The sequence below is a fragment of the Taudactylus pleione genome, unplaced genomic scaffold (genome assembly GCF_031769625.1).
Source record: "Taudactylus pleione unplaced genomic scaffold, aTauple2 ptg000173l, whole genome shotgun sequence".
NCBI lineage: Eukaryota > Metazoa > Chordata > Amphibia > Anura > Myobatrachidae > Taudactylus > Taudactylus pleione.
The window spans coordinates 1941047-1967797 of NW_028284575.1; the positions used below are offsets into that span (position 1 = coordinate 1941047).

General features: G+C 47.9%; 1 pseudogene across 1 annotated transcript in view; it reads right to left on the bottom strand.

Annotated features, from left to right (window-relative positions):
* Positions 1–26751, bottom strand: part of LOC148521181 (uncharacterized) — a 67672-nt pseudogene that overhangs the window by 23464 nt on the left and 17457 nt on the right. Inside the window, exons 3-11 of the transcript XR_015878859.1 lie at positions 18246–18515; positions 14397–14477; positions 13150–13236; positions 12714–12758; positions 11112–11210; positions 4673–4726; positions 3481–3579; positions 3045–3089; positions 2564–2653 (exon numbers count right to left, since the gene is read on the bottom strand). The product of XR_015878859.1 is annotated as an uncharacterized LOC148521181 (transcript). The remainder of the gene's footprint in view (positions 1–2563; positions 2654–3044; positions 3090–3480; positions 3580–4672; positions 4727–11111; positions 11211–12713; positions 12759–13149; positions 13237–14396; positions 14478–18245; positions 18516–26751) is intronic.

Genomic DNA, 26751 nt, shown 5'->3' on the forward strand with positions numbered 1-26751 from the left:
ATTCCTTTCTGTGGCTAATCATTCCTTCCTGTGGCTAATCATTCCTTTCTGTGGCTAATCATTCCTTCCTGTGGCTAATCATTCCTTTCTGCGACCCTATAATTCTTCCTCTAAGTGCTAATTTTCCCTGACTCTCAGTACTTACTTCTGCTACTGAGTATTCCTTCGTCTGACTGATTATTTCTTACTGTGGCTGACCATTCCTTTCTGCTACAGATTATTCTTCCCTGTGTCCAATAATCCATTTCTGTGGCTGATCATTCCTTCCTGCTACCTTTACTTCTTCCTCTATTTTTTCCTCCAAGTGAACATATATACCTATAATTCAGTATTTGCTACAGCTACAGATGTGTCTTCATTCACCTTGCCATATGGCATGTGCCGCGTGGCGTGACTTAGATACAGCTCCATGGACAGCTAGTTTTGTACTTTTGCACTTATGCATTTTTCACATTGCAGCTGCTCACAAACCGTATAGTGGTATACTGATAGCGTAGAGCTTTTTTTAGCAATCTTAATAGTGTAAATTCATGTGATATTGGGTGGCGGGATGCATTTGCAGCACATCATATCGGCGCCGGGTCTCTTGCCTTTTTTCTCTCAGATTAGCGTCTCTTTTGCATTTTTATAACACACAAATTCACTAGTGGTGTACAGTGGTATGCATCATTTCTGCTTTTATCACGTTATCAGTGCAAAAAAGAACGATCTGTCATTTCCTCCTGTGACTCAAGATGCCTTCCTTCGTGAGACTAATCATTTCTCCTTTCCTGTGACTCATAATTCCTCCTTTTCTGTGACCCATCATTACTTCCTTCCTGTAACTCGTCATTCCTTCTTTCCTGTGGCCTGGCATTCCTTGCTTCCTGATATCAGTTATTTCTTGCTTCCTGTAAACCATCATTCCTTCCTTCATGTGACCCATCATTTATTCCTTCCTGTGACCCATCATTCCTTACTTCCTATGACTTATCATTCCTTCCTGTTACTCTTCATTCCATCCTTCATGTAACCCATCATTCTTTGCTTCCTGCAATCCATCAATTCTTCCTTCCTGTGACCCATCATTCCTTACTTCCTGTGATCCATTATTTCTTCCTTCCTGAGTAATCATTGCTTCCTTCCAATGACCAGTCATTCCTTACTTCCTGTGATCCATCATTTCTTCCTTCCTGAGTAATCATTGCTTCCTTCCTATTACCAGTCATTCCTTAGTTCCTGTGATCCATCATTCCTTCCTTCCTGAGTAATCATTGCTTCCTTCCTATTACCAGTCATTCCTTACTTCCTGTGATCCATCATTTCTTCCTTCCTGAGTAATCATTGCTTCCTTCCTATTACCAGTCATTCCTTACTTCCTGTGATCCATCATTTCTTCCTTCCTGAGTAATCATTGCTTCCTTCCTATGACCAGTCATTCCTTCCTTCCTTCCGTTGAACCATCATTTCTTCCTTCCTGAGTAATCATTGCTTCCTTCCTATGACCAGTCACTCCTTACTTCCTTCTGTTGATCCATCATTTCTTCCTTCCTGAGTAATCATTGCTTCCTTCCTATGACCACTCACTCCTTACTTCCTGTGATCCATCATTCCTTCCTTCCTGAGTAATCATTGCTTCCTTCCTATTACCAGTCATTCCTTACTTCCTGTGATCCATCATTTCTTCCTTCCTGAGTAATCATTGCTTCCTTCCTATTACCAGTCATTCCTTACTTCCTGTGATCCATCATTTCTTCCTTCCTGAGTAATCATTGCTTCCTTCCTATGACCAGTCATTCCTTCCTTTCTTCCATTGAACCATCATTTCTTCCTTCCTGAGTAATCATTGCTTCCTTCCTATGACCAGTCACTCCTTACTTCCTGTGATCCATCATTCCTTACTTCCTGTGATCCATCATTCCTTCCTTCCTGAGTAATTATTGCTTCCTTCCTATGACCAGTCATTCCTTACTTCCTGTGATCCATCATTTCTTCCTTCCTGAGTAATCATTGCTTCCTTCCTATGACCAGTCACTCCTTACTTCCTGTGATCCATCATTCCTTACTTCCTGTGATCCATCATTCCTTCCTTCCTGAGTAATCATTGCTTCCTTCCTATTACCAGTCATTCCTTACTTCCTGTGATCCATCATTTCTTCCTTCCTGAGTAATCATTGCTTCCTTCCTATGACCAGTCATTCCTTGCTTCCTGTGAGTCATCATTCCTTCCTTCCTGTGACCTACCATTCTCTCCTTCATGTGACCGATCATTCCTTCCATCCTGTGACCCATCATTCCTTCCTTCCTGTGACCTACCATTCTTTCCTTCATGTGACCAATCATACCTTCCATCCTGTGAGCCATCATTTCCTTTCTGTGAGCCATCATTCCTTCCTTCGTATTACCCATCATTCCTACCTTTCTGTGACCCATCATTCCTTTCTTTATGTGTGCATCATTCTTTCCTTTCTGTAACCCATCATTCTTTCATGTTACTGACTGTTCATTTCCAAAATTCTACTTCCTGGGGCTGGTCATCATTTCCTGTGTCTGATAATTCTTCAAGTGCCGGATCATTCCTTACCTGACATCCCAGTAACACTGTTATCACCCTTGTTTCCTTTCTGTTCTGAGACAATTTATATACCAGGAACACCTGGAGCTCTAATAGAACCTGTGCTACATAGATGATTCATTATTCTAGTTTAGTACTAAGATTACATACATGACTGTACACAGTGTTTCCCACTGACCTTGTATTTCTGTGAAGAGGCCATAAGCAACCAGCATAAAATGAATAACATGTCAGTGCAGAGGGTAAGAGGACAATGTGTTCTTACTGATGGTGGTCAGCATTGATAGTTGTGAGACATTTCTTTCCGCCTTACATTAAAGGCCCAGTCTCTGTGGTCTGTAAGTCAGAGGCCTGAGCCGGATCCTAGATGTCATGTCAATGTATTATCCCTGTTTTATCAGACTATTTACATGGAGAGGAGGAGGCAGACTGAAGTCACCCAGCATATGCAGAGTCCAATTTATTAGTATATAATAAACGATAATTTCACCTTTCTGTCCATCTTGTCCTGGCCTTCCGGGCTCACCCTTCGCTCCTGCAGGACACAGAATACTCAGTCTTCATATAACAATCAGTCTGTTATATCAATCACATAGAACAAATACTGTGCAACGTTACACAAATGCTGTATCACTAGTGCTACCAAGGCTATCACAGCTCCATACACTGGTTATACCTGGTAATAAGCGATTACAGGACACACAATTCTCAGCCAGCTACATACAAATGATTCTTTTTAACATCATGTTTCATAACATTTAAGTCACTTTATTACTGGTTGGAGCGGGCATCATTAGGGCACCGCAGGCTCTGGGCACCTCCCCAGGCATCCTGTAGCACCAGTTACATAGTCCTTAGTATAGTATGACCCTGACAAGATCACGTGGTATAGGTGCATTGGATCAAATGGTATGGTCATTTCTCACCATCTCGTCCTGCTAGTCCTGGGGGTCCCTGCATTCCTTGGGGCCCAGCAAAGCCTCTGTCACCTCTACTTCCCCCATCTCCTTTTATACCAGGAAGCCCTAAAATCAGAGAAGGTGAAGTCTGATATTATCAGGTATATGTGAGGACAGTACATTGTGTCTACCAAATACAATTATACATTAAGGTTTATTCATCAACCACAAAAGTACAAACTTTCAGAACTTGTGGATCAAAGCATCGTCAGATGTATAAGCTCTTGTCCTATGTATATGATGTGCACATTTGTACCTTCCAGTTACAGTAGAGAAATTCTAGGTGCAGTTCCAGCAATGTAACGAAAAAAGATTCAAACACGCGAAACTGCGACATTTCATACAGACAGTCCCGAAGTCGCTTCTCTCACTTTTTTTGAGAAACATAACGTCATCTCTAGATCTGTACATCTCGTAGGTGTCTTCTTACCTACAGAATTGTAGGCGTTCTCTTCCTGCTTTTCTCTGCTGCCCCGGCCAGCGCCATCTTCTTTGCCCGCTGGCTCATTGGTCAGCGCTGATCGGCGCAAAGCAAAGCAAACAAACATACTTTGCAAATGCAAGAGATGTTTGAAACTTCTTCACCGGGATAGGCCTTTACCGCAAGGCTGTCCCGGCACTTAGGCCGGGTGGTACTAATCTTTCGGTGTACATTCCGCCAGTCACCGCAAAATTAGTATCGTAAAGGACAGCTCTTGCGATAAGAGCTGCCCTTTGCAAAGCTACCACCTCCGGGTGAGGGGGTCTCCGTGGGTCTCCTCCCCCTCCTAGCTCCGGGAGCTTCCTGCTGGTGACCTCTGCCGGAAGTCCTGGGCTCCTCCTCCTCTTCCCTGCACCCGGAACTAGAATAGGAGGAGAAGGAGGCAGAGGAACCAGGAGGAGCATGGGCCTGCATGCAGTTGGCTGAGGTGAGATGGGGGGCCGGCAGGGAGAGGTGCGAGGCGGTGGGGAGCGGGATGCGGTAAGAAACCCATAGGCTTTTATAGGGTAACGCCAGAAAAACGGCGGCCGGGGCTTAGTACATATGAAAATACTGTAAAAACCCAGAAAACTGGGTTTTTACCGCATTTTTCCTTTAGTACATCCCGACTGAGTGTGGGGGATTTTGCGTAGTTCTAGTAAGAGCTTCTATATGAAATGTTGATTCTTTCTGCATTACCTGAGTCACCTTTCTGTCCCTGCTGACCGTCAGTCCCAGGAGTCCCAGCAGCACCTGTACAGGAGTAAACAGCCGAGTGTTATCTCTGATAGTCCACTGTGTAATGTCATCACATTGAGCAGTGTATTGTGCAGTGTCATCACACTGAGTTGTGTAGTGTTGCCACATTGAGTTGCATATTGTGTAGCGTCATCACACTGAGTTGTGTATTGTATAATGTCATCACACTGAGTTGTGTATTGTATAATGTCATCACACTGAGTTGTGTATTGTGTAATGTCATCACATTGAGTAGTGTATTGTGTAGTGTCATCACACTGAGTTGTGTAGTATAGTGTTGCCACATTGAGTTGCATATTGTGTAGCGTTATCACACTGAGTTGTCTATTGTATAATGTCATCACACTGAGTTGTATATTGTATAATGTCATGACATTGAGTTGTGTATTGTGTAGTGTCATTACATTGAGTTGTGTATTGTGTAGTGTCATCACACTGAATTGTGTATTGTGTAGTGTTACCACATTAAGTTGTATATTGTGTAGAGTCATCACATTGAGTTGTGTATTGTGTAGTGTCGTTACATTGAGTTGTGTATTGTGTAGTGTCATCACACTGAGTTGTGTATTGTGTAGTGTTACCACATTAAGTTGTATATTGTGTAGTGTCATCACACTGAGTTGTGTATTGTATAATGTCATCACATTGAGTTGTGTATTGTGTAGTGTCATCACATTGAGTTGTGTATTGTATAATGTCATCACATTGAGTTGTGTATTTTGTAGTGTCATCACATTGAGTTGTGTATTGTATGTCATCACATTGAGTTGTGTATTGTGTAGTGTCATCACAATGAGTTGAGCATTGTGTAGCGTTATCACATTGAGTTATGTATTGTGTAGCGTCACCTCATCTAGTTGTGTTTATGTTGTGTCATCAATGAGTTGTGTATTATGTAGTGTCACCACATCTAGTTGTGTTTATGATGTGTCATCAAATTGAGTTGTGTATTGAGTAGTGTCACCACATTGAATTTTTATTGTGTAGTCTCATCACATTGAGCTGTGTATTGTGTATCACATCTAGTGGTATATTGTGTAGTGCCATCACATATAATTGAGTTTTATGTTGTGTATTCAAGATGAGTTGTGTATTGTGTAGTGCCATCACAGTTGGCTTAGTGGTTAGTAATACTGCCTCACAGCATTGAGGTCATGAGTTAATTCCTGACCAAGGTACTATCTGTGCAGAGTTTGTATGGTCCTCCTAGTGTTTACGTGGATTTCCACCGGGTGCTCTGGTTTCTTCCCACACTCCAAAAAACATACTAGTAAGATAGACAAAAATAAACAAAACAGACAGCGCTATTTGAGTACAGGGGTCTACACAGACTTGGAGTGGGCACATACTGTAACTGAAATACAGTAAGGTCGTAAAATGTGTCCCAAACTGAGTGCAAAAAAAACGCATTTGCACCTGCGGGTACACAAACCCTGGTGCAAGTTACAAACTGGCAGAGATGAGGACCTGTGGCCACATCTGATTGGCTGACTGTATCTAGATCCCTCCCAGTTCTGCTTATATTTTCACAATAATGCTGCTACAACCTATGCCCTGGATGGATTACAGTGAAAAGAGCAATCAATTTACAATAATACAGATTTCCCACAGCTGTGAACACACCCACCTGTGGTTAAATCCCACTAAATAGCCCTATTTGGCGTGTCACGGACCTTGTGACTTAGCCGCGCCAAGCATCTTTTTCTTAAAATAGGTGTCTTAGGCCCTCATTCAGAGCCGCTTGTAAGCGGCCGCTCGTTCGTTCAGAGCGGTGTTCACACAACTGCGCATGCGTACGGATTGTAATACGCATGCGCGAACTAGTCAGTGCGGCTGAAAATCGTTTGTTCGCTATATAGCGAGTGCCTGCTATTTTGAGTGACAGAAGGAGGCGTATGTGGGTGGTAACAGGGGAAGGTGCTTGAAAATGGGGAGTGGAATTCAGAACGCAGGCGTGCTTAAAGGTCAAAACGGGCGTTTTAAGGGAGTGCATAATTAAAACAGCAGCGTCATTGACCACGTCACTTGGTTTTTTTTAACTCAGAACTGCTCGCAAAATAGCGGTTGAAAAAACCAACCACAAGAATAGCGAGCAGTTCATATGCTGTTCGATGTACTCGATTAATCTAATAAATAGCGGACATGACGTATGGTGTGAGCGGCCAGGGGGCGTTTTTATCAAATAAACGAGCGTATGTTTTGCTCGCTCGTTCAGACATGGAGGCGGCAACAGACCGCAAAGAGCGTACGGTTCATTTGAATAGCCACCCCCTTTTTCTGAACGAGCGAGCGCTAATTGCGAGCGGCTCTGAATGAGGACCTTAGTCGCATCACTAATGCAACAAAAGTGCAATGCATGGGGCACACTGAATACTGGCACTGGCATTTCATGTACTTCTGTGTGCGACTCTGGGTAAAAAAAAGCAACAGTCTCTAATCTGTGCCTTCGCACCAAGGAGCTCATTCAGACCTGCTCGCAAGATGCGGCCGCTCGCTGGCAAAAAGGGGCCGGATATTCAAATTCCACGCCCACTATGTTTTAGCGAGCTACGGCACTGAGCGCTCGCTAGTGTATAAAGACGCCCCCTTTCCCCTCGCAACACACGTCATCTCCTGGAATTGTTGAATTATTCGGTAACATCGAGAGAAATCGGAGCTGTTCGCAGCCCTTGAGATAGCCTTACCCCGCCGCAAGCACTGCGATCAGTGCTGGCTGAAATACATGCAGGTGCCGTCTACAATGACGCTACTTTGCTAATTATGCACACCCTTTAAACGGCGTTTTATCCGCAACACCACACCCCGTTTACAAGCACCTTCCCCTGTTACCACCGACAAACGGCACTAATCTGTCACTCAAAGTAGCGGGCAGTCTGTGTGCTACAAGCACACGGTTCCCCATCGCTGAGACTGGCTTGTGCACGTGCAATCCGACTTATACGCATGCGCACTGAGCAACAATCGCCCAGCAGCGAGCGATCGCGCCTTAGCAAACGTCTCTGAATCAGGTCGCCATTCCTTTGAAGTACTAATCTAGTGCGCCTGGTATACTGTGAGCAACTTTGTATGCGGCAAAGTTGCAGATAATACACAAAACTCTGGAAAAAGTACAAATCACTACCTTTGGCGGAGCGTTTAAGTCATAGCAAGCTTCTCACGCCATACAGCGCAAAAAGCGCTAGCTAAGTGAGGACATATCTGTAATTAATTAGCCTGTGACAGCTGATGATAAGTTTAATATTGTGAAAAAAATATGTATTTGCAATTTGTATGGTTTTCAGTTTACATGTCACCTGCAACCATATAACTTATGAATTACACTGTCCATCCATGTCCTGTATATGCATTCTCATTCGCAAGCATTTTTTGCTCGTATTCCCAGTAAATCTGTTGCTGTTGTTCGCTGGAGTAATGGTAGCACAAATACATTTTTTATTCTGCCCACATATTATGTGTGCGATTGTACACAGTGTGCATCCATCCTAGCTTAGGGCACAATATGATTTTGGTGACAGCAGAAGGAATATTAAGGTGCCATAACACGGTGCGATATGCACCTTGCACCTGACCTGCAATCCGACGGCCGACATAGTGGGCGGTCCCCACACACGAAGTGATCGGGTGGCGACCACCCTATATGCCGGCACCCCCCCTCCCCCACCCGCATAGCGCTGCATGGGATCATACTTCACTTCTCCAGATCTTATGTGCAGCATGTAAGATCTGGAGGTGCGATGTATGGAAACGCGCACTGGCCGATATCATACCCACACACGGTACGTTATAGCAGCGATATCGTACCAATCCATTAGATTGGCTGCTTTATTGCACCGTGTATGGGCAGCTTTAGTATGGCCATCTTTCCTTCCTGTGTAAAATAATTCCTTTCTGTGTTTTCTGTGTATAATTCCTTCCTGTGACTGATCAATCCTTCCTGTGTCTGATCAATCCTTCCTGTGTCTGATCATTCCTTCCTGTGACTGATCAATCCTTCCAGTGACTGATCATTCCTTCCTGTGACCGATCATTCCTTCCTGTGACCGATCATTCCTTCCTGTGACTGATCATTTTCTTCCTGTGTCTGATCATTCCTTCCTGTGACCGATCATTCCTTCCTGTGACCGATCATTCCTTCCTGTGACCGATCATTCCTTCCTGTGACTGATCATTCCTTCCTGTGACTGATCATTCCTTCCTGTGACCGATCATTCCTTCCTGTGACCGATCATTCCTTCCTGTGACCGATCATTCCTTCCTGTGACTGATCATTCCTTCCTGTGACCGATCATTCCTTCCTGTGACTGATCATTCCTTCCTGTGACTGATCATTCCTTCCTGTGACCGATCATTTCTTCCTGTGACCGATCATTTCTTCCTGTGACTGATCATTTCTTCCTGTGTCTGATCATTCCTTCCTGTGTCTGATCATTCCTTCCTGTGTCTGATCATTCCTTCCTGTGACTGATCATTCCTTCCTGTGACTGATCATTTCTTCCTGTGACTGATCATTCCTTCCTGTGACTGATCATTCCTTCCTGTGACTGATCATTTCTTCCTGTGACTGATCATTCCTTCCTGTGACTGATCATTCCTTCCTGTGACCGATCATTCCTTCCTGTGACCGATCATTTCTTCCTGTGTCTGATCATTTCTTCCTGTGACTGATCATTTCTTCCTGTGACTGATCATTCCTTCCTGTGACTGATCATCTCTTCCTGTGTCTGGTTATTCCTTCCTGTGATTGATATTTTCTTTGTGTAAATTATTATTTCTTTCAGTGACTAAGACTGGGTACATAGATAAAGATTTTCTGTCCAACCATCCAACTAGCTGATTGGTTGGAATGAAAATCTGGTAAGGTATGAAAGCAAATGACAATCAGCAATTTGCTCCCAAATGCCGGAAAATGGACAAAAACTGTTGTTTGAACAAATTATTTAGATCAAACATTTAACAAACTTGTCTGAACGACCATTTTCATCTGTTTTCTGGCATTTAGGAGCAAATTGCTGATCACCAGTTACTCCCATACGTTACCAGATTTTCATTCCAACCAATCAAATAGTTGGACGGATGGACAGAAAATCTTTACATGTTAACCCAGCTTAAGTATTACTTCCTGAGCATAATCATTACTTCCTGTGTGTAAGCATCCTTCCTGTGTGTAAGCATCCTTCCTGTGACTAAGCATCCATCCTGTGACTAAGCATCCATCCTGTGGCTAAGCATCCTTCCTGTGGCTAAGCATCCTTCCTGTGGCTAAGCATCCTTCCTGTGGCTAAGCATCCTTCCTGTGGCTAAGCATCCTTCCTGTGGCTAAGCATCCTTCCTGGGCCTAAGCACCCTTCCTGGGCCTAAGCACCCTTCCTGTGGCTAAGCACCCTTCCTGTGGCTAAGCGTCCTTCCTGTGGCTAAGCACCCTTCCTGTGACTAAGCACCCTTCCTGTGACTAAGCATCCTTCCTGTGGCTAAGCACCCTTCCTGTGGCTAAGCACCCTTCCTGTGGCTAAGCACCCTTCCTGGGACTAAGCACCCTTCCTGTGGCTAAGCATCCTTCCTGTGACTAAGCATCCTTCCTGTGGCTAAGCATCCTTCCTGGGACTAAGAATCCTTCCTGTGGCTAAGCACCCTTCCTGTGGCTAAGCACCCTTCCTGTGGCTAAGCACCCTTCCTGTGACTAAGCACCCTTCCTGTGGCTAAGCACCCTTCCTGTGACTAAGCACCCTTCCTGTGACTAAGCACCCTTCCTGTGGCTAAGCATCCTTCCTGTGGCTAAGCACCCCTCCTGTGACTAAGAATCATTCCTGTGGCTAAGCATCCTTCCTGTGGCTAAGCACCCTTCCTGTGACTTAGAATCCTTCCTGTGGCTAAGCACCCTTCCTGGGACTAAGCATCCTTCCTGGGACTAAGCATCCTTCCTGTGACTAAGCATCCTTCCTGTGACTAAGAATCATTCCTGTGGCTAAGCATCCTTCCTGTGGCTAAGCACCCTTCCTGTGGCTAAGCACCCTTCCTGTGGCTAAGCATCCTTCCTGTGGCTAAGCACCCTTCCTGTGGCTAAGCACCCTTCCTGTGACTAAGAATCCTTCCTGTGACTAAGCATCCTTCCTGTGGCTAAGCATCCTTCCTGTGGGCTAAGCACCCTTCCTGTGACTAAGCATCCTTCCTGTGACTAAGCATCCTTCCTGTGGCTAAGCATCATTCCTGTGGGCTAAGCACCCTTCCTGTGGCTAAGCATCCTTCCTGTGGGCTAAGCACCCTTCCTGTGACTAAGCACCCTTCCTGTGACTAAGCACTCTTCCTGTGGCTAAGCACACTTCCTGTGGCTAAGCATCCTTCCTGTGGCTAAGCATCCTTCCTTTGGCTGATCACTCCTTACCTGGCATCCCAGTGACACCGATATCCCCTTTGCTTCCCTTTGACCCTGGTGCACCTGGCAGACCATGGAGGCCAGAAACACCCGGAGCTCCTACAGCACCTGTGATACATGGATGGTTAATACAGTTATTTTATATGTGATTATTATATAGATGGCTGTATGCAGTGTTCCTCCCAGGCCTCATGTGACTGAGACGTCATATGATAAAAAATGTGAAGCCCTGAACAGCGTAATCCCGTATTACCTGACTATAACAAGTACGGCAGAGAGCAGACAACTACAATATCCTCATGCTATGTACTAAGAGATAGAAAAGAGCAGCACTGGCAACCTCTCAGCCCTCCAAACTCATTGCATCAACATGAACATTGTGGCCGGTGCATATTGCTGAAGAAAGCAGCAGGAAAATGGGTGCAGGGTCTGCATTGTGGGGGCCCCCTTTTACCCACCGCACACCCTGCACCCATAGACATGCCCAGTGGCACTTTGGTCACCTTAGTACATTAGTAACTTGCTGCATGTCCTGTCTCCTATGTACAGGGCTACGGAACCCTTGTGGTGACATATGAGTAATAATTCCCTGCAGTCAGGCCAGCCAGTGTCTCCTCCCTGTTGCCTAAGTGAGCCCATGGCCAGACTTAGTGGAGGCTGTTACAGCGGGTGCAGGTGGCTGTCAATTTCCTAATCTGCCACTTAATGATAACTCAAGCAACTCTCACATCCTCTCCCAGGGAACCATAGTGTAAGAGCCAAGGAGGGTATAAAGTTCCTGAGTGGGCTGCTAATGTGGGAGACAGGGATGACTGTGGATTACAGTTCCAGAGGTCTTGGATTTCGGTGAAGGACGTTGTGAAGGAGTCGAGAGATGACACAGAGAGGAACCTGTCTCTAGGGGGTCTATTTACTAAGCTGTGTTAGGAGATAAAGTGAACGGAGGTAAGGTACCAGCCAATCAGCTCCTAACTGTCATTTTTCAAACACAGCCTGTGAGATGGCAGTTAGGAGCTGATTGGCTGGTACCTTATCTCTGTTCACTTTATCTCCTAACACATCTTAGTAAATAGACCCCTAGGTTTCTGCACCGATTCGGCCGCCCGCATTGAGTCATCGGGATGAGCTGGGATCAGGATGATATCATATGTCTCCATTATATGTATGTCACTCTGCACTGTATATTGTCATGCTTACATAGTAATGAGTATGTAACGTAGTGGTTTATGTAACTGTGTAGTTAAATAAAAAAGTGTTGAAGTTATTGTTTGGCTATGTGTCTAAGTAGCATCCCATCCACCTAACAGTACCCAGGGCCTGCAGTCACAAGCTGGGGTGGTAGAACCGCTGTAGTATCACAAAATACTTTAATTCCAACAAATACTACAGAGTGACATAACGTACCCAGACCAGGGTATTAAGAGACCTGTGTAAAATAATGTGTGTGATTCCTCTGCTGCAGTCCTCATTGCGCTGGGATTCTGCACTGTTTGCGTAATGATTCCACTCTTTTTGTTGCCCTTCCCACTTGGCCAACACTGGGCCACAAGCACACGCCACAGCCAGCACATATTACACAGGCACAAGATACATAACATGAGATCATTTCACCTTTTTGTCCATCTTGCCCCGGCCGTCCCGGCTCACCCTTTGTTCCTGCAGGATACAGAATGCGCAGTATTCTTACTTCAATGGTTATCAGTATGTGATATATATATATATATATGTCACATATATCAAATCAGTATTACATAAATATGGTATCACTAGTAAGATGATCAGAATTCTCCATACATTCACATATTAATGGGTTAGTGCAGTTATCTGGAATCATCAAATCAATAAAAAAATGTAATCACAAGGTAAAAAAAATTATAAAAGAAAGCAAAGCTGCAATGCTAGTTCAGACCACCAGGTGGCCATTTTATCTATGCATTGGGTCACATGGTGCAAGCCCCTCCTCTTGTATCCATACCCTTGATCACATGATACAAGCCCCTCCCCATCGTATTTATACATTGGGTCACGTGCTATGATAATTTCTTACCATTCTGTCCTGATAGTCCTGGTGGTCCCGCGGGGCCAGAGGGACCCTCTATACTGCTTCCTTTATCTCCTTTTTGACCTGAAAGCCCTAAATCCAATCAACACAATAGGATCAGCACAGTCACTTTTGGGGAGATGCACTAAGCCTTGGAGTGGAGAGAGATAAAGTACCAACCAATCAGCTCCTTACTCACTTTACAGGCTGTTTTTGGCAAATGACGGGAGCTGATTGGTTGGTACTTTATATCTCTCCACTTTCTCTCTCTCCAAGGTTTAGTACATATACTGCTGTCATTCACTCCTTTCGAAATGCTAATAGTGCAGAGCTTACGGACATAAAATATTTTACCCCATTATCACCCTCCATTCTACTCTACTCACTAGTCTCTGCTACCTGATTATCTCCTCTCCAATCAAGTCTTCCTGCTTATCCCTCTCTATTCTATACCCCCCAATTCTGCTCTACCTGATGCCCCTCTATTAAATTCTAATCAATGATCCCCCATTCTTCTGTTATAATTGATTATCCTCCCTCTGTTGTCTTCTATTTAATTTCCATCATCTACACCAGGGATGGGGAACCTTTTATTTTGCCAAGGGCCATTTTGATATATAGAACATTATTCGCGGGCCTGGTGCAGGCCACACCCCCTCTCCGCATGATGTTACAATGGGCGGCGCCACAATCACTGGTGATTACAGCAATGCCTGGAGCATCCTGAGGATGCTCCGGGGAGCTGTAAGGGCAGCAGTGCTCCAGGCGGCACTGCTGCATAGATTCTGGCTGCAGTGTGCCATTCTAGGCACCCTGATAGCCAGATGAGGATAGCAGAAAAAAGTTCTGAGGGCCAGACCAAATGATTCCGGGGGCCTTATACGGCCCCCGGGCCTGAGATTCCTCATCCCTGATCTACACAGTTCACATAAAACTTACATATGTTTTCTATCTACACTTAAACAACTCCCTGACACTAGACCAGCACTGCTGTGTGACTGGATCATGTAGTCCATGAATAACTTTTTACACTTGTCATCTGGCTGGAGTATATCATGTATCACACTCCTGCTATCCTATAGATTGTAAGCTTGCTCCTCTCTATTGTTTTATTACTGTATTTATTATCAATTATAAAGCTGAAAAATATTCTGGTGCCATATTAATAAATGCTAATTAATAAGGTTACATAGTGTCTGTCATGGCTGGGGAGGTTCATTGTGGTCTGGGGATCTGCTGATTTCCGTCCTCACCTGCGTCTCCTTTATCCCCTTTGCTTCCTGGAATTCCTGGGGGGCCCCTGTCACCGGGTTTTCCGCTGATTCCAGGCTCCCCTGAAATGATTTTAAAAAATTGCTATGAATGCAGTGTAACATGGTTCTCAGCGCAGTAATATTATCCTGAGCGATTTATGGCACTACACAGAGCGATACGATACCGTATGTCACCTTCCTGTGTGCCCCCCAATGGTACCCTGCACATTTTACACATCATTATACTTTATTGTGTAGATTCATCATTTAAATATTAAACTATGAGAGCTGGATTACTCTAATTCCATTTATACAGATGTAACCGGACCGCGGTGCGCTGAGGTAAGGGTGTTGTCGATGGGGGAGTTTTGGAGCAACAAAAACAAAACTTATAGGGATAAATTAAAATCTGAGCCTTGGTGCCTAGCATTAATTAATATAGTAAGTATGGCAGCTCCAATTATGTGCTGTGATCTTACACTATAAGGGTACGGGAAGGACTGAAAGCCAACGCCAACATCACTAATGGAAACATCAGATAAAGAGGAGACACAAGCAAGATTCCCAGGTGGGATAGCCCAGGGCCAGAGGAGATCTTTGAAGGCCATTCCTGTATGACTCCTACTGGGCACACATAATGGTACACTGTGCTGCCATCGGTAATTATGGGGCTCTGTGGATGCAGTGTTTTTGCATTGGTCCCAGGCACCCAAACCTGTAAAGCTAAAATTGTGATTTCCTGCCATTCTTTAGTTGAATTATGTGGCTCTGTACACAGTCTTGCCTCTGTCTGCTTGCACCACTTCTGAGTGACATCCACCAGCCATTTTGAGAGGGGCAGAGGCACATATGGAGAGGTAGCAGAGGCACAGAAGGGGAAATGGGCAGAGGTACACAGAGAGGGAGGACTGAGGAACAGATGGAGAAGATGACAGAGACACAGATGAAGGGTGGCAGTGGCATAAAAGATGGAGAAGGAGGCAATGGTACAGATGGGAAAGTGGGCAGAGGCACACATGGAGGGGGGCAGGGAAGCACAGATGGAGAAGATGGAAGAAGTACAGATGGGGGGGCAGAGGCACAGAAGGGGAAATGGCAGAGGAACACATAGAGGGGGCACACATGAAAGGGGAGGAGAGGCACAGCTGAAGTACTGCTGTGCCTCTGTCTAGCCCGAGCAGGGGAAGCAGGGGGTGGAGAAGAAGAGAGGAGCCATAAGAGAGCTGTGGAAACATGTGGAGTAGCGGAAGCTGAGGTAGTCTTTACTATAGTCCCAACAGAGATGAGGGGCCCATGGCAGGCAACCCCGTGACCCCAACTAAATCTGGTTCTGCTGATCAAAGCTTTAAGGGGGCAGGCTCAGATGATCCCAGCCCAAACTGCTTCTTACTCACAGGCAGACATCTGCCTATGACGGAACAGGTTGCAGCCACAATCCTCAGCGCCAACGGGTCCCTCTGTCAGATTGGGCCCCGTACACCGGTTCTCCCTGTACCACCCTGATGGACTATAAAGTTCATTTTCCCTTTAGCATGTTCTTATGTCATATTCCCTATGTCCTGTCTGTGCTCCCCAGCTATACCTGCTTATACCAGACAGGCACAGCTTATGGCCTGATTCAGAGATGTATACAAACCCGATGGTTGATTGCTGGGGTTTTGCGCATGCACAGGACCCATTCTGCGCATGTGCAACCCCCCCTTAGCCGCAGCACGACCGACATGCTTTGGCGTTTGGGGGGTGGACACAAGGACCGTTCTACAACAGTCAGTAGTAGACTTCCCGGACCTGGCAGTACAGTGCCGGCGTTCTGGCTGAGTAAGTTTCAGCTTATGTACCCAGGGCAAAGCAGCAACCACCGTGACCTCGCAGGAGGTGTCTATATCCTACAGCATAGTTACCGACTTTCTGGGGCAGCCAGGTTGGCACCGCTAGGGTGGGAGGAAGTGCAGGGGGGCATGTCAATACATAGGGGGTGGTATGGGGGGCATGCCATGGCACACCGGACAATGGGGGGCGCGATCGCATCATCGTGGCTACGTTCCCCACTATGCAATGCAAAAGATTGCCAGCATTGTACAGCGGGGGACGTGGCTACGATGACGCGATATAGCGTCAAACGCATCATCTGCCACCCGGACTACCTACTTAACCCAGTAAGTAGGCATCTGGTGACAGGTGATGGCCGGCTACGGGATACTTCCCCACTTTTCCAGGCGGCATCTCGTTGGAGGGCAGACAATGATGTCCTACAGACTCCTGCTGCTGTATTTACATTTTAGTTGGATGGTATTGCACAAGTGCAGGGAAGCGTCCATCTCTGAATCCTGCCCTATATTCGTATGGTGCACGCCGCTGTGAAGCAACAATGCAGAGAATGGAGCCGTGCCATCATGGTGGGCATGGCTTCTCTTCCCCATACTCCCAGGACCCTATAGAGTGTGTGCCCTGGGTACTTTTTACTAAACCCCCCTCTCAGCAACCCTGGGTAGGAATGAACATTAAAAGGCTGGTATTGAATTGTTGCAGGGTTTCTACCATTGTTTCATGGAATGTAACGATCATTAGCCACTCACGGTACCCCTGTGCATATGTCTAAATGGAAGATATAGTTACCACATGTGCAAAGAAGCATTACCACTGGGGAATTAGATAGCCAACATCACAACGGAATGAAGCAAACAATGGTGGCACCTAGGGCCGTAACTAGGGTAGTGCGGCCGGTGCCATAGCACAGGGCACCACAGGGCAGGGGACGCTGTTCGGGCCTGTCAATTTTCCTGTTTATTATCATTCTCACTTGTAGCTTCCTCTTTTTTTATCCCCAGCATCTCCTGGCCTCCCCTATCTCTTCCCTGGCCCTTCCCCATGAGGCCATGGCCCTCTCTCAGGTGCACTATATTATGTCCCTATTTATCCCCAGCATCTCCTGGCCTCCCCTATCTCTTCCCTGGCCCTTCCTCGTGAGGCCATGGCTCTCTCTCAGGTGCACTATCTTATGTCCCTATTTATCCCCAGCATCTCCTAGCCTCTCCTATCTCTTCCCTGGCCCTTCCCCATGAGGCCATGGCCCTCTCTCAGGTGCACTATATTATGTCCCTATCTATCCCAAGCATCTCCTGGCCTCTCCTATCTCTTCCCTGGCCCTTCCCCATGAGGCCATTCCCCTTTTTCGGGTGCACTATCTTATGTCCCTATTTATCCCCAGCATCTCCTGGCCTCCCCTATCCCCTGGCCCTTCCCCATGAGGCCATGGCCCTCTCTCAGGTGCACTATATTATGTCCCTTTTTATCCCCGGCATCTCCTGGCCTCTCCTATCTCTTCCCTGGTCCTTCCCCATGAGGCCATGGCCCTTTTTCAGGTGCACTATCTTATGTCCCTATTTATCCCCAGCATCTCCTGGCCTCCCCTATCTCTTCCCTGGCCCTTCCCCATGAGGCCATTCCCCTCTCTCAGGTGCACTATATTATGTCCCTATTTATCCCCAGCATCTCCTGGCCTCCCCTATCTCTTCCCTGGCCCTTCCCCATGAAGCAAGGGCCCTTTTTCAGGTGCATTATCTTATGTACCTATTTAAAAAATGGGAGGGGGGGGCGCCATTGCTCTCTCTGGCACAGGGCACCAAAAATTCTAGTCAAGGCTCTGGTGGCACCCATCGCCCTGATGGAATCTAATTGGAAATTGATTAATATCGGGCTGAAAACATCAGCTACCAATGGCAATCATTACCCCTGGATGTAGCCTGAAGCTGCAATGTAATTGTGTGCTTCAAAGACCGTGTTCCGCGTTTTCTATAGCCCTGAACATGAATGTATACAAGGGGCATAGTAACAAACCAGCGCCCGTACCTGGCATGAATGTGATGTTGTTGACTCTCAGTGTCAGCTCCATGTTTTTGACTTGGATGAGGCGAATTTCGTCCTCTAGGTCTCTCAGCCGTTCTGTCCCCCTTCTCTCTGGTGACGGGTCCTGTGCATGCCCCACTCCTGCCACCTCAGAGTCTTGGATCGGTTCCTCCTTTCCTCCAACAAGGGTTTCACTACTTTGTTGTTCATCTGGACATTTCCGATGGCAGAATCCTTCTGTGAAGGCAGCGAACTCCTTGTGCAGACTCATATCTGGTAAAATGGAGCACATTACTATTACAGACGGATGGGATGGACAACATATTTCAAATTTCCCATGACCCATTCCTCTCCTATCGGTCTCTATGTGCCCACAGTCATCCGTTTTAATCATATGCATATAGCAATTTACTAATTATTTCTCTGCTGCTCCTACAGAGTAAATCTGTAGTACTCTAAATATAAACAAAAACCACTGTTAACCATATCTGCGCTCCTTGTTATTTGGTTAACAGTGGTTTTTGTTTCTACAAAAGCAGGTGAAAATAAACATTATCACCTGTTATTGTAGAAACTAAGTTTTCGGGCCATTCATCACTTACCTTTCTCTCCCGGAATGGCCCGCTGTCCCCATACACTAGTATCACAGATATCTCCTACTTACCTTTCTCTCCCAAAATGGCACGCTGTCCCCATACACTAGTATCACAGTTATCTCCTGCTTACCTTTCTCTCCTGGAATGGCCCACTGTCCCCATACACTAGTATCACAGATATCTCCTGCTTACATTCCTCTCCCAAAATGGCCCGCTGTCCCCATACACTAGTATCACAGATATCTCCTGCTTACCTTCCTCTCCCAAAATGGCCCGCTGTCCCATACACTAGTATCACAGATATCTCCTGCTTACCTTTCTCTGACGGGATGTCCCGCTGTCCCCATACACTAGTATCACAGATATCTCCTGCTTACCTTTCTCTCCTGGTATGGCCCACTGTTCCCATACACTAGTATCACAGATATCTCCTGCTTACCTTCCTCTCCCGGAATGGCTCGATGTCCCCATACACTAGTATCACAGATAGCTCCTGCTTACCTTTCTCTCCTGGAATGGCCGCTGTCCCCATACACTAGTATCACAGATATCTCCTGCTTACCTTTCTCTCCCAGAATGGCCGCTGTCCCCATACACTAGTATCACAGATATCTCCCGCTAACCTTTCTCTCCCGGAATGGCCCGCTGTCCCCATACACTAGTATCACATATATTTCCTGCTTACCTTCCTCTCCCAAAATGGCCCGCTGTCCCCATACACTAGTATTACAGATATATCCTGCTTACAGTACCTTTCTCTCCTGGAATGTCCCGCTGTCCCCATACACTAGTATCACAGATATCTCATGCTTACCTTTCTCTCCCGGAATGGCCTGCTGTCCCCATACACTAGTATCACAGATATCTCCTGCTAACCTTTCTCTCCCAAAATGGCCCGCTGTCCCCATACACTAGTATCACAGATATATCCTTACAGTACCTTTCTCTCCTGGAATGGCCTACTGTCCCCCTACACTAGTACAACAGATATCTCCTGCTTACCTTCCTCTTCTGGAATGGCCCGCTGTCCCCATACATAAGTATCACAGATATCTCCTGCTTATCTTCCTCTCCCAAAATGGCCCGCTGTCCCCATACACTAGTATTACAGATATATCCTGCTTACAGTACCTTTCTCTCCCGGAATGGCCCGCTGTCCCCATACACTAGTATCACAGATATCTCCTGCTTACCTTTCTCTCCCAAAATGGCCCGCTGTCCCCATACACTAGTATCACAGATATCTCCCGCTAACCTTTCTCTCCCAAAATGGCCCGCTGTCCCCATACACTAGTATCACAGATATATCCTTACAGTACCTTTCTCTCCTGGAATGGCCTACTGTCCCCCTACACTAGTACAACAGATATCTCCTGCTTACCTTCCTCTTCCGGAATGGCCCGCTGTCCCCATACATAAGTATCACAGATATCTCCTGCTTACCTTCCTCTTCCGGAATGGCTTGATGTCCCCATACACTAGTATCACAGATATCTCCTGATTACCTTTCTCTCCCGGAATGGCCCGCTGTCCCCATACACTAGTATCTGTCACAGTTGGTGCTAGTGAGTTACCTGTCTCAGGTGATGAACTGGAAACACTGGAGGCCGGCTGGACTGGAACCATGGATAACATGAATAGCTCTTTTAATATAAGAAGTGGGTAGCAGTGAGAACTGCCTTTGGTGATGAGTGACTGGAACTGGAAACTTGAAGCGTTGGAGTGAGACCAGAAGGAACTTGGAGGGACCGGATTGGGACCGGCAGGTAGGTTGACTGAGCTGGTCGGGGTACCAGTAGATGAGCTTGCAGATGGATGGCAGCACGGAAGCTACTTGGTGCAGCTAATGAGCCATGAGGTGAGTGGACTTGGAGGAACCGGACTGGGACCGGCAGAAAGGCTGACTGAGCTGGTCGGGTTACTAGTAGATGGTCTTGCAGACGGATGGTAGCATGGAAGCTAAGTGTTGTGGCTTGGGAAGCCGTGGGTAGACGTTGGTAGCTGGGTGGCTACGTGGAGTGGCCGGATAGCCGTGGGTAGACGCTGGTAGCTGGGTGGCTACGTGGAGCGGCTGGATAGCCGTGGGTAGACGCTGGTAGCTGGGTGGCTACGTGGAGTGGCTGGATAGCCGTGGGTAGACGCTGGTAGCTGGGTGGCTACGTGGAGTGGCTCGATAGCCGTGGGTAGACGCTGGTAGCTGGGTGGCTATGTGGAGAGGCTGGATAGCCGTGGGTAGACGCTGGTAGCTGGGTGGCTACGTGGAGCGGCTGGATAGCCGTGGGTAGACGCTGGTAGCTGGGTGGCTACGTGGAGCGGCTGAATAGCCGTGGGTAGACACTGGTAGCTGGGTGGCTACGTGGAGTGGCTGGATAGCCGTGGGTAGACGCTGGTAGCTGGGTTGGCTACGTGGAGCGGCTGAATAGCCGTGGGTAGAAGCTGGTAGCTGGGTGGCTATGTGGAGCGGCTGGATAGCCGTGGGTAGACGCTGGTAGCTGGGTGGCTACGTGGAGCGGCTGGATAGCCGTGGGTAGACGCTGGTAGCTGGGTGGCTACGTGGAGTGGCTGGATAGACGTGGGTAGACGCTGGTAGCTGGGTGGCTACGTGGAGCGGCTGGATAGCCGTGGGTAGACGCTGGTAGCTGGGTGGCTACGTGGAGGGGCTGGATAGCCGTGGGTAGACGCTGGTAGCTGGGTGGCTACGTGGAGCGGCTGGATAGCCGTGGGTAGACGCTGGTAGCTGGGTGGCTACGTGGAGCGGCTAGATAGCCGTGGGTAGACGCTGGTAGCTGGGTGGCTACGTGGAGCGGCTGGATAGCCGTGGGTAGACGCTGGTAGCTGGATGGCTACGTGGAGCGGCTGGATAGCCGTGGGTAGACGCTGGTAGCTGGGTGGCTACGTGGAGTGGCTGGATAGCCGTGGGTAGACGCTGGTAGCTGGGTGGCTACGTGGAGCGGCTGGATAGCCGTGGGTAGACGCTGGTAGCTGGGTGGCTACGTGGAGCGGCTAGATAGCCGTGGGTAGACGCTGGTAGCTGGGTGGCTACGTGGAGCGGCTGGATAGTCGTGGGTAGACGCTGGTAGCTGGGTGGCTACGTGGAGCGGCTGGATAGCCGTGGGTAGACGCTGGTAGCTGGGTGGCTACGTGGAGCGGCTGGATAGCCGTGGGTAGACGCTGGTAGCTGGGTGGCTATGTGGAGCGGCTGGATAGCCTTGGGTAGACGCTGGTAGCTGGGTGGCTACGTGGAGGGGCTGGATAGCTGTGGGTAGACGCTGGTAGCTGGGTGGCTACGTGGAGCGGCTGGATAGCCGTGGGTAGACGCTGGTAGCTGGGTGGCTACGTGGAGGGACTGGATAGCCATGGGTAGATGCTGGTAGCTGGGTGGCTACGTGGAGGGGCTGGATAGCCGTGGGTTGACGCTGGTAGCTGGGTGGCTACGTGGAGCGGCTGGATAGCCGTGGGTAGACGCTGGTAGCTGGGTGGCTACGTGGAGTGGTTGGATAGCCGTGGGTAGATGCTGGTAGCTGGGTGGCTACGTGGAGGGGCTGGATAGCCGTGGGTAGACGCTGGTAGCTGGGTGGCTACGTGGAGCGGCTGGATAGCCGTGGGTAGACGCTGGTAGCTGGGTGGCTACGTGGAGAGGCTGGATACCCATGGGAGCTGCACGCAGCAGGCTTACAGATAACACTGGTCTAGGAACCAGCAGGAGCCTGGGACATACTGGTACTCAGAGGTACAGCTATAGCACAAGTTGTACACCACGGGACGTAACGAGATGTTCAAGCACTGAGTGCTATTAGAGGAGGATCTATATACCTAGAGTCTGGCAGCGATTGGTGGATACAGACAGGTGGTCTTGCAGTGGCATTCTGAGTGGAGCAAGGCATAACATGCAGAGGGAGTAATCATCCCTGCAGCCCTTGAGAATCAGGACCACACCTGTGATTCCAATTAAGACTAGCAATGCTCACAGACAGAGCAGGGTCCAGGTTATTAATCAGTTTGGGAAGGAGAGCAGTCTGCACACACAGAGATGTCACAGCCAGCATGATTCAGCCAGAGCAGATGTCCCAGTAGAATTACAAACACAGATCAATGGAGCAGCTGGCAGAGGTAAGTCACAAAAGGTAAAAACTAGCCAGGATTGTGACAGTATCACAGATATCTCCTGCTTACCTTCCTCTCCCGGAATGGCCCGCTGTCCCCATACACTAGTATCACAGATATATCCTGCTTACAGTACCTTTCTCTCCCGGAATGTCCCGCTGTCCCCATACACTAGTATCACAGATATCTCCTGCTTACCTTCCTCTCCCAAAATGGCCCGCTGTCCCCATACACTAGTATTACATATATATCCTGCTTACAGCACCTTTCTCTCCCGGAATGGCCCGCTGTCCCCATACACTAGTATCACAGATATCTCCTGCTTACCTTCCTCTCCCAGAATGGCTTGATGTCCCCATACACTAGTATCACACATATCTCCCGCTAACCTTTCTCTCCCGGAATGGCCCGCTGTCCCCATACACTAGTATCACAGATATCTCCTGCTTACCTTCCTCTCCCGGAATGGCCCGCTGTCCCCATACACTAGTATTACATATATATCCTGCTTACAGTACCTTTCTCTCCCGGAATGTCCCGCTGTCCCCATACACTAGTATCACAGATATCTCCTGCTTACCTTCCTCTCCCAAAATGGCCCGCTGTCCCCATACGCTAGTATTACATATATATCCTGCTTACAGTACCTTTCTCTCCCGGAATGGCCCGCTGTCCCCATAAACTAGTATCACAGATATCTCCTGCTTACCTTCCTCTCCCGGAATCGCTTGATGTCCCCATACACTAGTATCACACATATCTCCCGCTAACCTTTCTCTCCCGGAATGGCCGCTGTCCCCATACACTAGTATCACAGATATCTCCTGCTTACCTTCTGTCCCGCTGTCCCCATACACTAGTATCACAGATATCTCCTGCTTACCTTCTGTCCCGCTGTCCCCATACATTAGTATCACAGATATCTCCTGCTTACCTCCCTCTCCCGGAATGTCCCACTGTCCCCATACACTAGTACCACAAATCTCTCCTGCTTACCTTCCTCTCCCGGAATGGCTCGATGTCCCCATACACTAGTATCACATATATTTCCTGCTTACCTTCCTCTCCCAAAATGGCCCGCTGTCCCCATACACTAGTATTACAGATATATCCTGCTTACAGTACCTTTCTCTCCTGGAATGTCCCGCTGTCCCCATACACTAGTATCACATATATTTCCTGCTTACCTTCCTCTCCCAAAATGGCCCGCTGTCCACCATACACTAGTATTACAGATATATCCTGTTTACAGTACCTTTCTCTCCCGGAATGGCTCGATGTCCCCATACACTAGTATCACATATATTTCCTGCTTACCTTCCTCTCCCAAAATGGCCCGCTGTCCCCATACACTAGTATTACAGATATATCCTGCTTACAGTACCTTTCTCTCCCGGAATGGCTCGATGTCCCCATACACTAGTATCACATATATTTTCTGCTTACCTTCCTCTCCCAAAATGGCCCGCTGTCCCCATACACTAGTATTACAGATATATCCTGCTTACAGTACCTTTCTCTCCCGGAAAGGCCCGCTGTCCCCATACACTAGTATCACAGATATGTCCTGCTTAGCTTCCTCTCCCGGAATGGCCCGCTGTCCCCATACACTAGTATCACAGATATCTCCCGCTAACCTTTCTCTCCCGGAATGGCCCGCTGTCCCCATACACTAGTTTCACAGATATCTCCTGCTTACCTTCTATCCCGCTGTCCCCATACATTAGTATCACAGCTATCTCCTGCTTACCTCCCTCTCCCGGAATGTCCCGCTGTCCCCATACACTAGTATCACAGATCTCTCGTGCTTACCTTCCTCTCCCGGAATGGCTCGATGTCCCCATACACTAGTATCACAGATCTCTCGTGCTTACCTTCCTCTCCCGGAATGGCTCGATGTCCCCATACATTAGTATCACAGATATCTCCTGCTTACCTGTCCCGATGTGGCCCGCTGTTCCCACAGTATGGGACAGAATTCATCAACCTCTGAAAATACAATATTTTCGGAGCTTGACTACGGGAGCATTCGTCATCTTCAGATGCCATTTACTCCCGCAACCCTATGAGAAGGAGTCCTGGATTGCGAAGAGAGATCCTTTTGGATCCCACCGCCTCTGTAGATCCTTCCACCAGACGCCGGGGTTTTTGTGTGCATGCGTGACCTGTGGGTCATGCACGCGCACTAACTTCACTGCTCCGAAAGGATCTGGAAGCACTTTTGGGAAACAGCTGGTATTCGGATCAGCTATCTTCGTGTCGGAGCAATGATGAATTGCTCTGGTGCTCGTGTCGAGTTAAAATTTTAATTATCGGGGTCTCGGTAATTAACATGATGAATAGAGCCCTATAAGTGATGCACAGGGAAGGTATTTTCTTTAAAACACTTAACTGTTATGTGAATTAAAAAAACAACAACAAATATCTTTGTGAATAACAAGGAGAAAAAACTAGGGATGTGCGCCGGACCATTTTTGCCGGATTTGGATTTGGATTTGGTTCTAATTCGTCGTCCGGCTTTGGATTTGGATTTGGATTTGCCAAACTGCGGTGACTGGCTTTGGATTTGGATTTGGATTTGGATTTTTTTACAAAAATTGACAAAAAAAGCTAAAATCACATAAATTGGTCTTTTTTTTCTTCCTAGAGTATTATTAACCTCAATAACATTAATTTCCAGTCAATTTAGACCATATCACAGCTTATAATATTGTTTTCAACATTATTGGCCAAAGGTTGCAGTGAGCTGACTGGTTACTAAGCGACAAAGCAGCGGCACAACGACACAGACACCACAGTATAAAGCACATCTATGACACATTGCCACACAGCAGTGGCAGAAATGAAAAGTAGTGCACCCACCCAGTGGGGTACGGCCAGCAGAGTCACAGTACTTGTTTACAAAGTGGGCTACGGCCCTAGGAGTCACAGTGCACAATCTTATTAGCATTACACCGCACATAGGGCCTGATTCACATTACACCATAAAGTAGTGTCTCTTATTTATGTTACGACACACAGTAGTGCCCCTTTTACACAATGCCCACAGTAGTGACCCTTTTACACAATGCCCACAGTAGCGGTGTCCCTTACACAATGTCCCCCAGCAGTGGTGCCCCCTATGCAGTCCCCTTAGTAGTACGGTCCACTATGCAGTGCCCCCAGTTGAATGCTCCCCAGTAGTATGCCCCCCATTAGCAGGCCCCCCCAGTAGTATGTCCCCCATTAGCAGGCCCCCCCAGTAGTATGCCCCCCATTAGCATGCCACCCAGTAGTATGCCCCCCCAGTAGTATGGCTCCCCCAGTAGTAGGCTGCCCCAGTAGCAGGCCCCCCCAGTAGTAGGCTGCTCCAGTAGTAGCCCCCCCTGTAGTATGGGCCCCCCCCCTGTAGTATGGCCCCCCCTGTAGTAGGCCCCCCCAGTAGTATGGCCCCCCCCAGTAGCAGGCCCCTCAGTAGTATGGCCCCCCCAGTAGCAGACCCCCCCAGTAGTATAGCCCCCCCCAGTAGCAGGCCCCTCTGTAGTATGGCCCCCCCAGTAGTATAGCCCTGCCCAGTAGCAGACCCCCCCCAGTAGTGCAGACCCCCCCAGTAGTATAGCCCCCCCCCCAGTAGCAGGCCCCTCTGTAGTATGGCCCCCCAATAGTGCAGATCCCCCCCAGTAGTATGGCCCCCCCAGTAGCAGACCCCCCCCCAGTAGTATAGCCCCCCCCAGTAGCAGGCCCCTCTGTAGTATGGCCCCCCCAGTAGTATTGCCTCCCCCAGTAGCAGACCCCCCCCCAGTAGTGCAGACCCCCCCCCAGTAGTATAG